General features: G+C 43.1%; 1 protein-coding gene across 1 annotated transcript in view; it reads left to right on the top strand.

The window, feature by feature from the left end:
• The window catches only part of IL1RAPL1 (interleukin 1 receptor accessory protein like 1), a 625,154-nt gene that overhangs the window by 596,300 nt on the left and 11,299 nt on the right, over nt 1-17,555 (top strand). The window lies entirely within an intron of this gene.

Genomic DNA, 17,555 nt, shown 5'->3' on the forward strand with positions numbered 1-17,555 from the left:
GTATTGACACAAACGACATACAGCTCGGACTTATCAACAACACTACTTCTTTACATTTCTCATGAACAGAGTTGCCATATCAATATCAATGTCCTCCCATCAGATATTACATTAAAGCATCCACAAATAGCTGAGTTTTCAACAATCTCTTGAAGGTTATTCCATCTATACAAAGGCGCAAGGTTCCAGGTTCCGGCTGCAGTATGTATGAGTACCTCCCCTCGGGGACTATGGCATACATTTGCAGCCGGTGCAGGGAGCTGGAAAGCCTGAAACAGCAAGTCTGGCTGCTGGAAGGAACGGTGAAGGAATTAGAAGAACTACTCATATCTAAAGAGGCAAATTGCACACAGGGGAGGTTGATTGTGGAGTCCAGCACTAGTGAGGTGATCGAGGAATTGGAGAGATACATCGAAGATGCCCACCAACAGATTGTGGAGACCCCAGAGTAGGGTTATGGCTATGAAGCATGCCAGTGGTTCTTAAACGTGTCCTGGGGATCCCCAGCCAGTCAGGTTTTCAAGATATCCCTAATGAATATGGATGAGTGAGATTTCCATATAAAGAAGGTATTAAATTTAGGAATAGCTTGAAAATCCAACTGGTTGAGGGTCCCAAGGACAGGTTGAAGAACCGCTGAAGTATGCAATCCCCCTCTGCACCAAATGTTCCAGTCTTCCGATCCAAACTGCATCTTGCTGTCAAATGTAATTAGACTTTAATGATGAGAACTTTCCACATTCCATCAAGAATGGAGCAAACCTATTTGAAGTTACTATTACACAACCAGTTTAATGAAATCATGATCACAGTGTAAGTGTAAGATGGGGGATATGTTTGCTGATGAGCAGAGCGAGGAAAATCATTAACCTTTCAAAGTCTGCCTTCTTCTGATTAGTGGGACATTAGTGATAATATCCCAGACAGCATGCCGGCATCTGCTCTTACAAGAGAATGGGCAGGATTCACTAAAGTCCCAAAATCTATCCGATTCGTGTCCTATCCGTTTCCGAGTTATTGTAGGCGATCAATTCAGTATAGCTTGTCCATATAAATGATCCAATCATAAACATGCCGCTATTAGCTCTGAAACATCGATTGACGTGCGTGCGCACTGTATTTTTGTTGGTTTTGAAACTCATAACGCATGCGCTAGCTCTTTAGGACTTCACTGCGTAGAAATGGGGCGTGGTTTAATCGTGGACATCATTAGTGGGCTCCAAATGCGCATTGTTGCTAGAAAGCACAACAGTTAACAGCTGTTGAATGCGCTGGGATCACGTGCTGTTATATACAGCCTATGAATCCCAGGAGGCTGTGCGGCTCTATCTGCCGTGAAGCATGTAGCAACCACTAGTGACACCCTGACGTCACATGCGCACGACAATCCAGCTGGAAGGAAGGGGGGAGGGATAGCTGGCCCATAAAAGTTATATTGGATTTTTTTTCTTATTTGGCATTGATATTTGAAATGTACAATGCGCAAGGAGAGCACGGGGTTAATCTGCGATTTTCTCGCCATGCGCATTACAAATCCGAGATTCACTCCCACGCTTGCTATGCGCATTCCAAAAAAATTAAAAAAACATTTCTAACACTTATGTACATGAACGTTTACATATATTTAAAAGTTTTGATATATTTTGGATTTTTGGAGGGGTAAATATATATTTTTAATGGGGTTCTTAACATGCATGCGTCAGTTGCTAGGCAGAAATAGTCGGCGAGGATGTAAATGACTGGTTCTCAGCAGTTGTAACTTATTGGACAGGAAAGGCCAGTCGTTTTGGATGAAATGGTTTCATGAATCGACAAGTTAAGAAATTTACATGCCTTTTTACTCATTTGCATGCGCAAGTTGGATCGGGTGCGGATGGGGTCTGGAGGAAGGTTAGTGAATCGGGCCCAAGGTGGCTAACTCTCATGCCTAATTCTAAGGCCCAACAAAGTACTGGCAGAGCTGCTAATTCCAGAACTCAGTTTCCCATACATTTTTAGTGTATTTTTGGTGACGGGACAATCGCACGCCAGACACCAGCGCGCCGACAATTGAGTGCTGACAATTCGGCACAAGACACAAGCGTGCTGCAGGAAAACTTAGTTTTAAAGAGCTCCGACGGGTGGTGTGGGGGGATAGTGTTCGCGCTACCATTGGGAGGGTGTGGGGGGGTGCAATCCCCCACATTATAGAGAAAATGGAACTTTTCCCCTCACAAATTGGAAAAAGTTCCATTTTCTCTATAATGGAGGGTTCCAACCCTCAGCAGCGCGAACACTATGCAGTAAAGTGGGGGATTCCCCACTCACACCCCACTTCAGAGCTCTTTAAAACTAAGTTTTTCCGCAGCATGCTGGTGTCTTGTGCCAGCGCTCGATTGTCGGCGCGCTGGTGTCTCACGCGCGATTGACTATGAACCATATTTTTACATGATGCTGTAAGATGCACCGAGGCCTTTTCTTGGAAAATGACAGGATAATGAAGGATGCAATACAATCTGCTGGAGCTCTGTGCGACTCCGTGTGTGATCAGCTCTTTTTAATTGTGGTTAATTGCATTTTTTAGAGGATTAGGGATGACAATGCCAGTAAGTAGCTGTTAAGAATCATTAAAATCTGATCCCTTGTTCAAACACTACATCCTACCTCCAATTCCTCTGTTCAGCCTTATGAGATCCGACAAATCAGCAGTTCAGCTTTATATGAGAATGCACAAGGGGATGTTTCAAAACCAATTTGTTTAAATTCTTATTCTTTGAACAGAAATCCATGAAAGGATGATAGTCTGGAAAGTACCTCCTGAGGAAATTAGAAAGTCATGGGATGGGAATCAGTGTAATATTGTGGATTAAGAACTGGTTAAAAGACAAAACCGAGAGCAGGATTAAAAGGTCAGTATTCTCCATGAAGAAGGGTAGATACGAGGGGATGCTGAAAATTTCTCAGCCCATCCAAGAAGAGAATGAGGTGGAGCCATGAAACTTACCAGTTATTCCACATATTAACCTCTAAGTTCAACACATTTAGCACATCATGTCTGAAGTTTCTGTAACCCTTCAATAAATACTCTGATGTTTACTACTTCGCTGCTGCAATTACATTACATTACATTAGTGATTTTTATTCCGGCATTACCTTGCGGTTCAAGGCAGATTACAGAAGAGGATTTCTGGACATGTCCAGAGGTGTTACAGAGTAGAGCGGGTTGCTTCAGAGAATTGAAATGGCTCTGAATCACTCAAAGATTGTCATCCTGTCAAACTCTTTTTATGGTTTGGAAACAGAAAATAGTCAGATGGAGCGAGATCTGGTCTATGCACTGAAATCCCAATTGCATGAAAACATCCATTGTTTTTCCAGCCTTGTCAGTTCCTTTCTGCAGCTTCCCTCCCTTTTTTTCTTTCATTAGCATAGCAAATTACAGTACTATTCTCTATTAACTCTTTGGCCCCTTAGAAGATAGTCCGTTATTACAACCCTTTTCCTGATCTCAAAACACTGTGGCCATGACCTTTCCTGCTGACCTTTGGGTCTTGAATTTCCTTGGGTTTGGGAAACTTGAGTGCCATCATTGCATGGACTGTTTTGTCTCAGGATCATAGTGGAATAACCATGTTTCATCAACAGTAACTAGTCATTCCAAAAAGCTGGCACCAGCATGCTGAAAATGCAGCACAATCAAATTGGAAGTGTCCACTTGACATCGTTTCTCATCATCATTCAAACATTTTGGGCACCCACTTGGCTGACAGCTTCTGCATACCCAGCTGCTCATGGATTATACCCCCAACACGTTCCCTGGATATCTGTAGTAGCTCAGCAATCTGGATATCTGTAGTATCTCAGCAATTGTTTTAGCTTATATTTGCCGATCTGCCAAAAATCAGTCATGGACATGGTCAACAATTTCAGGAGTTGACACCATTTGAGGCCTCTCAGACCTTACTGCATCTTCGGTCTTGAAATCTCTATGATGAAAGTTTGCACACCACTTCTTCACTATGGAGTATGAAGGGCATTTGTCACTCAATATTTGCATCATACATTAATGGATTTCCTTTGGAGTTTTCATCTGCAGGAATAGAAACTTCGCAAAACCTCGAAATTCCACACTTCCTGTTGACATGGTTCAATCAATGATCTGAAACAATGTCAAAACATAGCATTACAATTCTGCAAACTGGCACTTTGCAAAATAAAATAACACTCTTTTCAGCTACAGTGGCAAAATAACACTCAGAATTTAGGAAGTTGGTTCGACTGAGAAGTTTTCAGTACCCCCTCGTATTAAATTTCCCAGGGGTCTGTGCTGGGACCTCTGCTTTATAACATATTTATCAATGATCTGAAAATAGGAATAATGAGTAACATGATCAAATCTGCTGACAACACAAAGTTATTCAAAGTTGTTAGATCATAAGAGTACTGTGAAACATTGCAAGAGGACTTTTTGAGGCTTCCTGGGCATCCAAATGGCAGATGACATTTAATGTGAGGAAGTGCAAAGTTTCGAGTTTATTTAAAAATTCATATATCGCTCAATCAGACTTCTAAGTAGTGTACAATAATAAACTAAAGCTTAACTTTATATACCGGGTCATCAACCTAAGGAAGCTCGACTCGGTTTACAACAATTAAATAAAAACTGAAGAAAGTAAAAACAAAGTTTTAAAAGAAATTAATTTTCAAAATGTTTGGCAAATAGAAAAGTTTTTAGAAGTTTGCGGAAAGATTGGAAAGAACTAGGGCTCCTCAGAATTAAGGGGAGTTCATTCCATAGTTGAGAAAGTTTAAAAGCCAAAGATTGACTGAAGATCTTAACTTCTTTAATTCCTTTTCTAGAAGGAAGGGAGAGTTTGAATTGTTGGATGCCTCTTGCAGAGGAAAATCTGTAAACATTCCATAATAAGGGAACGAGGGGAATAAAAATGCAATATAAAATTTTGAAAGAGATGCAGGCACATTTGAATTGAATTCTAAGATAAACCGGGAGCCAATGAAGACTCAGGAGCAAAGGGGGTCACATGGTCAAATTTACTTTTCCAAAAATCAGCTTTGCAGCAGTATTCTGGATTAATTGTAATCGTTGGAGACAGATCTTTGTGATGCCAAGATAGATAGCATTGTAATAATCTAGTCGAGATAATATGATTGATTGGACCAAGACAGAGAAATGTCAATGATGAAAAAGATGTCTAACCTTCTTCAACATTCGTAAGCTAAAAAAAGCATTTCTTGACCAGGGAATTTATTTGGTCCTTAAAGGTAAGAGAGGAATAAAAAAGGACTCCCAATATCTTAGAAGAGAACTCGATCTGCAAAGAGGCCCCAGATTCCAAAGCTACAGTAGGAGGAAGAATTATAAGCAGCATACATCAACAATAAATCAAAGTTAAAACTTAATAATGCATGACATCAAGGGAAATTAGTAAAACGTAAAACTTAAATCAAAGACAAACGGAAGGGGGAAAAGGTAAGAATTACAATATTCTGAGAAAAGAGAACAAATAAGGGACAAACAATAGGTGTGGAAGTACGTTTTGAAGAAAAAATTATGCGAGTTTAGCCCTTACAAGGGCAGTTAAGGTTCAAAAGCATCTTGGACTAGAAATGTTTTTAGCTTTGTTTTGAAGTGAGGTAGGGATGATTCTTCACATAGGTAGTTGGGTATGGAATTCCAGAGGGATGGTGAGTGACTGTAAAATTGTTTGATCTCATTGTGTTAATATGCTTTAAGAATGAAATTGTAAGAAGGTTCTGAGTCATAGAACGAAAGGCTTTGGATGGACAGTAAGGAATGAGAAGGCTGTTGATAAATTTGGGTTGGTTACTTAAATGGATTTTGAATGGGAGTAGAAGGATTTTATAGATAATTCTATGTTCTACTGATAACCAATGTGCTTTGCGCAAAAGGGGGGAAACATGGTTGTATTTTTTTGCATTGAATATGATTTTTATTGCAATGTTCTGCACTATCTGAAGGGGCCTTATTTCTTTTTTTGTTATGCCTTTTTAGAGGGCGTTGCAATAGTCTATGCAGGAGAGCACAAGAGAGTAGATTAGAGTATTCAGAGAGGAAGGTTCCAGCAATTTGGAAAAAGATCTATTCTTAGACAGTGAAAGCAACACTGAACTATGGTACTGATGTGAATATGATAGGTGAATTTGCTATCAAAGATGACTCCTAGCAATTTTAATAAGGATAGGATTTTAAGTGATGAAACAAGATTCCATATTGCATAGAAACAAAGAAAATGGAATGCAGATAAACACCATATGGCCTATCCAGTATGTTCATCTATGCCATCTACTATCCCTCCTCATTTTAGGACCTCTTTCTTGAATTTAGGTGCAGTCTTTGTCTCCAACACTTCCACCAGGAGGCTGTTGCTTGAATTACATACCCTTTCTGTGAAGAATTATTTCCTCATTTTACTCCTGAGTCTATCCCTTTTCACCATCACCTTATGCCCCCTCCTACCTCTGTATTTATGCCATGGAGGGAATCATATCTTCCCACTCCTACCTTTCTTCCAAAGAATGCATATTGAGATTTTATTTATTTATTTAAAACAGTTTTAATCCGCCTTTATCCAAGGCGGCTCACAAAGTTTCATACACAATGAAATGAACATTTTAAAAGGAGACATACATCAGGTATCAGAGGAAAAATGTATCAGAGGAAAAATTCAAGGTCACAATATTATATCGTCACATCTTCAACAGGACTACATCTAGTTAATCATGACCTCATGAAATACCTAGAGAAGTTCAACCTTCTTCATGATTCCCAGTCTGGCTTTCGTACAAATCATAGCACAGAAACTGTTTTAGCTTCACTGACCAATTACCTCTTCCACTTGTTCTCACTGGGAAAAAGCGCCCTAGTACTTCAGTTCGACTTGAGCAGTGCCTTTGACCTGGTTGACCATGACATTTTGCTCAGTTGCCTCGATTCCATTGGCATCACTGGACAGGTACTAAACTGGTTCACAGGATTCTTAAAAAAACGCACTTACCAGGTCCATTGTAATGGAACCTTCTCCCAATCCTGGTGCAATCCCTGTGGAGTTCAACAAGGCCCCTCCTATCCCCCTCTCTATTCAACGTCTACATGGCTTCGCTGGGACATATGTTATCTGATTTAAATCTGAAATCATTTATATACGCAGATGACATCACTATTATCATTCCCTTAACCTCGCTGACACAAGAGACGGAACTGTTCACCTTTTCCGTCCTCACCAAGATAGAACAATGGACCACACAATTCAAATTAAAACTGAACCCTGAAAAAAACCAAAATTTTCCTGGCAAGCCCTACCTATAAGCTAACAAATACATCCCTGAAATTAAATGGGTTAGACTACCCAATCAATCCCACTATCCTTGGAGTCATTCTGGACCGATGCCTGACCTTCGAAGACCATACTAGTGCTCAGGTTAAAAAAGGCTTTTGTACCCTCTGGAAACTTCGCACCATCAAACGCTACTTCGACTTCCTCTCCTTTCGACTGTTGGTTCAATCACTAATCTTAAGCATCTTGGACTACTGCAACATTATATACCTGGGATCCTTTAAGAAAACCATCAAATGCTTGAGAATCGTACAAAATGCTGCCATTCCCCTCATTTACAATCTCAAAAAATCTGATCAAAATGCTGCCATTCCCCTCATTTATGATCTCAAAAAATCTGATCATGTAAGCCCTTAACTTGCTCTGGCTGCCGATGGAGTCAAAGATCATCTTCAAATTTGCTTGCCTCTGCTTCAAAACCTTAATAGGCTCTTCCCCAACCTTCCTGTCGGAACACTTTGAATTTTCAGGCCCCACTCGCACACGAAATGCCTACCTGTTTGCCTTCCCGTCCCTAAAGGGCTGTATCTACAAGAGATTCCTTGATAGATCTCTAGCATTCCAAGCAGGCAAATGGAATAAATGCCTAACCACCCTCATCTCTAATTCACCCTCCTACCAAACTTTCAGGAAATCAATCAAAACCTATCTCTGTGATAAATTTCTCTGACTCCCCCCTACCTTGTATCCCTGCCTTGATCTCTGATATGCCTCCGGATTTACCTGACTTCTCCCGACTTGTTAAGTTAAACTGAATATCTAAGTTAAACTGAACGCTAAGTTTAACTGAATGTCTTGTTTGTAACACTATTATCTTGTACGCAACATAGCTGTCTTGTATGTAACATCGCTGTAAATGTACAGTCTCTTCCTCTGTTAACCGCTCTGAACTGCCATGGTACTGCTGTATACAAAAATAAAGTTATTATTATCTAAGCAATTCTTCAATTTTAATACATAGCTGTCCTTTAACAACATAACCAGGTTTGCGGCTGACGAAGCTTCTGTTGATACATCCCATCATTTGCCTTGCCTTAGAAGGCCTCATCTAAGGCAAGGCAAATGATGGGATGTATCAATAGAAGCTTCGTCAGCCGCAAACCTGAAGTCATAATGCCACTCTACAGAACCATGGTGAGACCTTATCTGGAATACTGTGTGCAATTCTGGAGGCCACATTACCGGAAAGATGTGCTTCGAGCTGAATCGGTCCAGCGGATGGCCACTAGGATGGTCGCAGGACTCAAGGGTCTCTCATACGAAGAAAGACTGGGCAAACTGCAGCTCCATACCCTGGAGGAGCGCAGAGAAAGGGGTGACATGATTGAGACATTTAAGTACGTCACTGGTCGTGTCGAGGTGGAAAACGATATATTCTTTCCCAAGGGACCCTCGGTCACAAGGGGGCACCCGCTCAAACTCAGAGGGGGGAAATTTAGTGGTAACACCAGGAAGTATTTCTTCACGGAAAGGGTGGTAGATCACTGGAACAAACTTCCGGTGCAGGTGATCAAGGCCACCAGCGTGCTCGATTTTAAGAATAAATGGGACATCCACGTGGGATCCCTACGAGGGTCAAGTTAAGGGACTAGGTCACTAGCACTCAGACTCAATGGGGTGGGTCAATAGAGTGGGCAGACTTGATGGGCTGTGGCCCTTTTCTGCCGTCATCTTTCTATGTTTCTATAACAATGCCTCGGAAAACTGGGCTTGTTCACCCAGGGGAAGAGAAGACTGCGAGGCGATATGATAGAGACTTTTAAAATAATAAAAGGATTCAACAAAATAGAGCAAGAATCACCGTTATTCACGTTGTCAAATGTGACTCAGACAAGAGGTCATGGACTGAAATTGAAGGGCAACAGGCCCAGGACAAATGTCCGGAAGTTCTGTTTCACACAACGAGTGGTGGATGCTTGGAATGCTCTCCCGGAGGAGGTTGTGACGAAGACCACCATTCTGGGATTCAAGGGCAAGTTGGATGCACACCTTCTTGCAAATCACATTGAGGGGTACGGGTAGACAGGGTCTTCATCACCTAGCTTAGCCTCCGCGTGTGCGGGTCGCCAGACTAGATGGACCTAAGGTCTGATTCGGTGAAGGCATTTCTTATGTTCTTAACTCATCAGAGGTTTTATATTCAATTAAAGAAAGCCTGGACGAATGTGTTTTAATCAACTTCCTGAATTACAAAAGATTTCCACACAGACAAAGCATTCCACCTCGATGGTCCAGTGATGGAGAAACTAGAACTCTTTCTTCATACATAATGAACATCATTCTCTCTTTTTGGGCTCCTTTTACGAAGGTGCGCTACGGGTTTTACCGTACGCACCGGATTAGCGTGCGCTAGCCAAAAATCTACCGCCTGCTCAAAAGGAGGCGGTAGTGGCTAGCGCACACGGCATTTTAGCGCGCGCTATTCCGCGTCTTAAGGTCCTAGTGCGCCTTTGTAAAAGGAGCCGATTGTGTCTCTGTCTTTGTCTGTATCCATTTGCTTTATGAAGACCACTGACCACTGAAGCATCCACCCTCTAAACCAAATCCATCTTACTACTACTATTTATTATATCTCTAGCGCTATCTGTTTATATACAATATTTTAAATGAGGCCTTAATAGAATTATTACCTCCTGCTGGACATTGCTTTCCCTATGCAGCCAAGCATACTTCAGCTTTTGCTCTCACCACCTTAAGATCATCCCATATGATCACAGCAATGTCCCACTTCCCTTTTCTGCACAAAAATACTTCACCTCCATACTGTAATGCTCTCTCGAATCTAATCTTCCATTTGTGAGTCGCACATGCCTATACAGGCTTTGTTTGTAACCCAAATGCATGACCCTGCATTTTTTAGCATTAAATCTTAGCTGCCAAATTCTAGGCCACACGTCAAGCTTTTTTTTATTTTTCATGTTATCCGCACAGATTTTGATATCATCTGCAAAGAGGCAAACCTTACCAGATAACGCTTTGGCAATATCACTTTCACAAATGTTTAAAAAAAGAACTGGTCCAAGAACCAAACCTTGAGGCACATCACTGGCAACATTCCTTTCCTCAGGCTAAACTCCATTTCTACTACCCTCACTCACCTTCCACTCAACTAGTTCCTAACCCAGTCAGTCACTTTAGTGTCCATAAGGGCACTCAGTTTATTTTTAAGAAGTCCACCAAGTCTCTGTCCCCCTGCCTCTTCCCATTCCTCCCCTCCACATGCACACCTCTCTTCCCTTCCCCCAACCCCGTTGGCTCTCCCACTGACATCACTTCCAGGTGCCACACATAGGAAGTGACATCAAAGGGAGAGCCAACGGGGTTGTGAGGAGCACATTGACCTCCGCAAGCAACAACTTCAACTAGAGGTACGGGAAAATGAAGGGGTCACACATGGGATCGGAGAAGGAGTAGAGGGCGGAGATAAGGGGAGGGGAGGTGGTGCCACTGCCCTGGGCACCTCTCACCCTAACTATGCCACTGTTTATGTCATCTATTTGGAAAGTTGCTAAAATTGAGTCCTTTGGTCACAGTTAAAGAAATTAATCAGGTTTATCTGACAAGACCTGCCTCTAGTGCAGCGATGGCGAACCTATGGCACACGTGCCAACTGTGGCACTCGAAGGCCTTGCAGCTGGCACGCGCAGGGCAGCCATCAGGGCAGTACTACCAGGGGGTGCACAGGAGAGAGAGCTGAACGGGGATGATGGGGGACCTGCGGGGTTAAATATAACTCAAGCCGCGAGGCTCGTCTTCTACTCCGACTGCCCTGCCGCTCACACAGCCGATCGGAAATCTTCCCCAATGTCAGCGCTGACGTCGGAGGAAGGGCTTAAGCAAACCCCGCCCTCGGACATCAGCGCTGAAGTCGGGGAAGACTTCTGGTTGGCTATGTGTGCGCGGTGGGACAGGCAGGAAATAGAAGACAAGCCTACGCGGCTCGAGCTACATTTTGCTGAGAAAGTTGCTAAGATGGGCTGGGAGGCAAACGTGGAACACAAAAGGGAAAGGGAGTGCGTTTTGGACACAAGGCATGAACTTGGGAGAGAGGAAGGGAGGGAAAGAGTTGCTGAGGTGGGGGATGGAATGGGTTTTTGGACACAGAAGGCATAGACTTGGGAGAGAGGAAGGGAGGGAAAGAGATGCTGAGGTGGGGGATGGAATGGGTTTTTGGACACAGAAAGCATGAACTTGGGAGAGAGGAAAGGAGGGAAAGAGATGCTGAGGTGGGGGAGGGAATGGGTTTTTGCACACAGAATTCATGGACTTGGGAGAGAGGAAGGGAGGGAAAGAGATGCTGAGGTGGGGAGGGAATGGGTTTTTAGACACAGAAGGCATGAACTTGGGAGAGAGGAAGGGAGGGAAAGAGATGCTGAGGTGGGGGAGGGAATGGGTTTTTGGACACAGAAGTCATGGACTTGGGAGAGAGGAAGGGAGGGAAATAGATGCTAAGGTGGGGGAGGGAATGGGTTTTTGGACACAAGGCATGAACTTGGGAGAGAGGAAGGGAGGGAAAGAGATGCTGAGGGGGGGGAGGGAATGGGTTTTTGGACACAAGGCATGGACTTGGGAGAGAGGAAGAGAGGGAAATAGATGCTGAGGTGGGGGAGGTAATGTGTTTTTGGACACAGAAGGCATGGACTTGGGAGAGAGGAAGGGAGGGAAAGAGATGCTGAGGTGGGGGAGGGAATGTGTTTTTGGACACAGAAGGCATGGACTTGGGAGAGAGGAAGGGAGGGAAAGAGATGCTGAGGTGGGGGAGGGAATGTGTTTTTGGACACAGAAGGCAAGGACTTGGGAGAGAGGAAGGGAGGGAAAGAGATGGTTGTGTACACGGGAAATAGAAGAAAGGAGAATTTTTGGTCATAGGGAGGGAGTGAGGTACAGACAGTGGCATACCAAGGTGGGGGTGTTGGGCGGTCTGCCCCGGTTTTACGCCCCAAGGGGGTGCACAGCTGGTCACCCTCCAGTGTTCTCCCTAGGCTGGCAAACTGCGTCTCTTTAGCCACTTGAGTGCCACCGCCGCCATTGGGAACAGGCCGGTGCCAAGTTCTCCCTGCTTTTCCCTGTGGGGCCGACCAACTCTTGCCACCCGCGTCAATTCTGATGTCGGAGAGGACGTTCTGGGCCAGCCAATCGCTGCCTGGCTGGCCCAGAACGTCTTCTCCGATGTTAGAATTGACGTCGAGTGGCGAGAGTTGGTCGGCCCCATAGGGAAGAGAAGCAGGGCGAACTCGGCGCCGGCCTGTTCCCGATAGCGGCAGTGGCAGCCTATTCCCCAGTGGCGGTGGCAGCATTTTCCCAATGGTGGTGGCATAGGGGAGGGCAAGGAGAAAGAAAGAAAGGGGGGTACAGGGAGCCAAAAAAAAAAAAAGAAAGAAGGCTGGGTGAAACAAAGAAAAATGGGGCACGGAGAGAGAAAGACAGGCATACAGAATGAAAGGGGGTATGGAGAGAGAGAAAAAGAAAGAAGGGGGCAGGGTGAAACAAAGAAAAAGTTTGGGGAGGGAATGAGGTCTGGAGGAGAGAAAGCATACAGGAGGCTGAAAAAATGGAAGAAATATTGGATGCACAGACAGAAGAGTGAAGTGCAACCAGAGACTGATGAAATTACCAAAGGTAGGAAAATGATTTTATTTTCAATTTAGTGATCAAAATGTGTCAGTTTTGAGAATTTATATATGCTGTCTATATTTTGCACTATGGCCCCCTTTTACTAAACCGCAATAGCGTTTTTTAGCGCAGGGAGCCTATGAGCTTCAAGAGCAGCGTGGGGCATTCAGCACAGGTCCCTGCACTAAAAACCGCTATCGTGGTTTAGTAAAAAGGGAGGGGGAATATTTGTCTATTTTTGTATAGTTGTTACTGAGGTGACATTGCATAAAGTCATCTGCCTTGACCTGTTTGAAAACCCGCGGAATATAAATAATAATTAACATTTTCTCTGCGTACAGCGTGCTTTGTGTTTTTAAAATTTTATTGTTGGTAGATCATTTTGACTTGGCCACAAAGGTAAGGGGGAGGGAGGGGAGCTGCTGAAAGAGTCTACCTTGACATGGTTGCAGGTTTACAAATCTTTTGGTCAAAGAGTGCGGCGACAGAGAAAAGTATGTGTGTATTCGGCCCATGAATGAAATCATTAAAACATTATAAATTGCCAATAAATTGAAATGAAAACCAAAGGATTGTGAATCAAATTGATTCTCTGACAATACAAAGATTCCAACCTTTAAAAATGATGTTACATAGTTCAGGCAACTTTATAAAGAGTTTTTAGATACTAAAATCTTGTTATTAAGGTTTAATTGACGTGCTGGCACTTTGAGGAAATTCTTTGGTTTTGTGCGGCAGTTTGGGCACTCGGGCTCAAAAAGGTTAGCCATCACTGCTCTAATGGAACCGCTGCCCCTGCTCTGGAAATCCATTGGATTCTGGAAGCCTCACTGTTTTCTCTTTTAGAACCCTTTCCATTAATTTATTGCCACAGAGGTCAGACTAACAAGTCTTTAGTTCCTAACCTCCTCTTTATTTTCACCTATATCCAATCCTCTGAGATAAGTCCCAAAGGTCAGACAGTGCTTTCCTAACTTCTCTCAGTGCCCTTGACCCCATCGATTTGTCCACATGTAGTTTAAAAGTGCTGTCATGTTTTTATGTTTCTACTAGCTTCACTGCATGCATTTTTTTCCTAGTATTTTTGGAAAGTGTAAACGAGTGATTCATATCGACCCATTCCATTCCACTCCACTCGGTATTTTAAAGGCCTCCATCATATCCGCCCTGAACTGTCTCTGCCAGGCTCACTTTAGCCTTTTCTCATAAGGAAGTCATCCCATCTCCTTTAACATTTTTGTCGCCCTTCTCTGTACCTATTCTAATTCCATTTTCTGTGGTTCTACTTCTGGCCCATCACCTGTAACACTAAACAGATATATTTGTTGAATAATTCCACCTTATCTTTATCAGCTTCTATGTATTCATCCCTTTCAGCCATGGGTCTTATATTATAAAAGTCATGTAAACCACTGAGAACTCTGTAAGATTCAGTGGTATATCAAATTTGAATGAAATTTGAATATGCATTATTTGAATTTTGGCATTTGTATCTGCACTTAAATATAAACATTTCAAGTGGTTAAACCAATTTTGAAAATATTCTATTTTAAGGGACAAAAGAACAATGCCACTGTGTGCTTCACTTCCTGGTTTGTCTGGACATGCGCACAAGAAAACCTCAAAACTCTTCTGTGCATGAGGCAAGCATGTTCCTCCCCTTTAATTCCCCAATGTTCAGTGTTAATAGCATGCATAAAATTTGCATATTATTAGTTATGAGCACTGGGAAGATTTTATCTGTGTTGTTCGGTGTCTGTGTTTGGTTTTGAGTATCAGCCTTCACTCCTTTCATGTGGGATTCAAGCTACAAAGATCTTTCACATGGAACCAGCCCCTCTCTTTGCATCACGCTTTCCATCTGGACAGAGGCAGAAGCTATAACTGGGGCAACAGCTTGGGTGATAGAGTATTTCTCAGCCATACTTTGGTTGCAGAAGTTTTTGCACTTTTTGAAGGAAAGGAGAAAAACCAATCTGAAGCCCCAACTTTTCCTCAGCTGCTCTGTGGGTCAAAACACACAACCTGCCTCTGTTGTGTAAGATTTATCCCTCAGAAATTTGGGGACTTTAATTAAGTCAACTCTGCATTTGAAATGGACATGCAAAAGAAATCCCAAGATCGTGCAAGCAAACAAGCTCTTTAAAATTAAAATGCAAAAAAACAAACCCTTCTTGAACATTAATTAGGCAGAAGACTTGATGCAAGAAAGCCATTTTAAAAATTACCTCAATCTCCAAAGTTCTCAGCCTCCAGAGCTTTTGAAGCTGGCATGCCAATTCAGTGTGCTGTTTCTAGTCCCAGATTCTACCCATTAAAATCAGCACTATACGTCGCATTATGCACCAAGATGGAATTGTCAGGAATCCAGGACTGGCCTATAATCTGTCTCCTGGGACTGGATAATTTGGCAACTCTCCAGCTCTAATTAGTAAGTCACTTCCTTCTAAGTACGTATCCTTTGCCTAGTTCCCAAACTTATTCACAAACTGTTTCTGCTGCTACAGGGTTACCATTGGTGAAGACAAAAAGGAGGAAACATGGCCCCGCCCATGTTTCACCCACAACCCTGCCAATGCTCCACCCATTTCCTTGGTCCCCCTTCCCATCCTCTGAACCCTTTTAGTGCTTCTCTCTCTCCCTTCCTCCAACCCTTCTCCCTCACGGGTGCTTTATCTCTTTCTCTCTCTGTCCTTCCAGCCCTTTTCTTCTGTGAGTGCTTCTTTCTTTTGCTCTCTCCTTCCAAACCCCCCACCTCCCAGGCAGATGCCCCTGTCTCTCCTTCTAACCTACTCTCCTGTTGTTTTTGTCTCTTACCTCCCATTCAACACTATCCTGTCCCGGAAGCCACCTCTCAGCAAGTTCCACCTATGCAGGAACAGGAAGTTGCTGCAGAGAGGCGGCTTCCAGAGCAGGCCGGCAGCAACAGGCTTAACTCATTGTTGCTGCCGGTGCCCGATGATTAATTATAGAGGCCGGGCCTGAGAAGGAGGTAGGTGGAGCTGGCTAAACCCAGACATCTGGTAACCCTATGCCATACCCACAGCTCTGCGCCCTTCCCTTTAATTTCTGAAGAAAGATCTGGAGCAGAAAGATCTGGAACAGAAAGTGTGAATATGACTCAAGCAGAAGTTTTCCATACCTTTTATCAATCGTGTCGCTCTTTTCTGGACCCTCTCGAGTATCACCATATCCTTCTTAAGGTATGGCGACCAATATTGGACGCAGTACTCCAGATGCAGGCGCACCATCGCCCGATACAACGGCAGGATAACTTCTTTCGTTTTGGTTGTAATACCTTTCTTGATAATACCTAGCATCCTGTTTGCCTTCTTAGAAGCCGCTGCGTACTGTGCCGACGGCTTCATTGTCTTGTCCACTAGTACCCCCCAAGTCATTTTCTAGGCTACTTTCACCCATTACCAGCCCTCCCATTGTATAGCTGTATATCGGGTTTCTGTTTCCTTGCATGTAGGAAACAGAAACCTGATGTACAGCTATATGATGGGAGGGCTGGTAATGGATGAAAGTAGCCTAGACAAGGACTTGGGGTACTGGTGGACAAGACAATGAAGCCGTTGGCACAGTACGCAGCGGCTTCTAAGAAGGCAAACAGGATGCTAGTTATTATCAAGAAAGGTATTACAACCAGGAAGAAAGAAGTTATCCTGCCGTTGTATTGGGCGATGGTGCGCCCGCATCTTGAGTACTGCGTCTAATATTGGTCGCCATACCTTAAGAAGGATATGGCGATACTCGAGAGGGTCCAGAAAAGAGCGACACGATTGATAAAAGGTATGGAAAACCTTTCATATGCTGAAAAATTAGAGAAACTGGGGCTGTTTTCCCTGAAAAAGCGGAGACTTAGAGGAGACTAAAACTAAAAACATTCTTATTTGAAGATGCTTTTGGATAAAACTGTCCTTTTCAGGACTAAAACCTTTCAGCTCCTAACCTTACCTACTTTTTTATCCCTAAATGTGCTTTTTCTCAAAGATTGTAGTTCTACCCTTCTTTCCTATTTGTGTGCAGTCAGTATATATGTTTTTGTATGTGTCTGCTAATCTAACACGGTTTTGTATCATATTTTAACTCCAACTGTTTTGTTCCTTTTAAGATTTTTTTTTTATTATTATTATTATTACTGTACACCGCCTAGAAATTTGAATAAGCAGTATAAAAAAATCTCTTAATAAACTTGAAACTTGACATGATAGAGACTTACAAGATCATGAAGGGCATAGAGAAAGTGGAGAGGGTCATATTCTTCAAACTTTCAAAAACTACAAGAACGAGAGGGCATTCGGAAAAATTAAAAGGGGACAGGTTCAGAACCAATGCTAGGAAGTTCTTCACCCAAAGGGTGGTGGACACCTGGAATGCGCTTCCAGAGGATGTGATAGGACAGAGTACGGTATTGGGGTTCAAGAAGGGATTAGATAATTTCTTGAAGGAAAAGGGGATTGAAGGGTATAGATAGAGGATTACTATACAGGTCCTGGACCACGATGGACCTCTGGTCTGACCCAGCAGAGGCACTGCTTATGTTCTTAAGTGGGGAGCTTCACGGTAGGGAATGAACTGGGG

This window comes from Geotrypetes seraphini, chromosome 6 (genome assembly GCF_902459505.1).
Source record: "Geotrypetes seraphini chromosome 6, aGeoSer1.1, whole genome shotgun sequence".
Taxonomy (NCBI): Eukaryota; Metazoa; Chordata; class Amphibia; order Gymnophiona; family Dermophiidae; genus Geotrypetes; species Geotrypetes seraphini.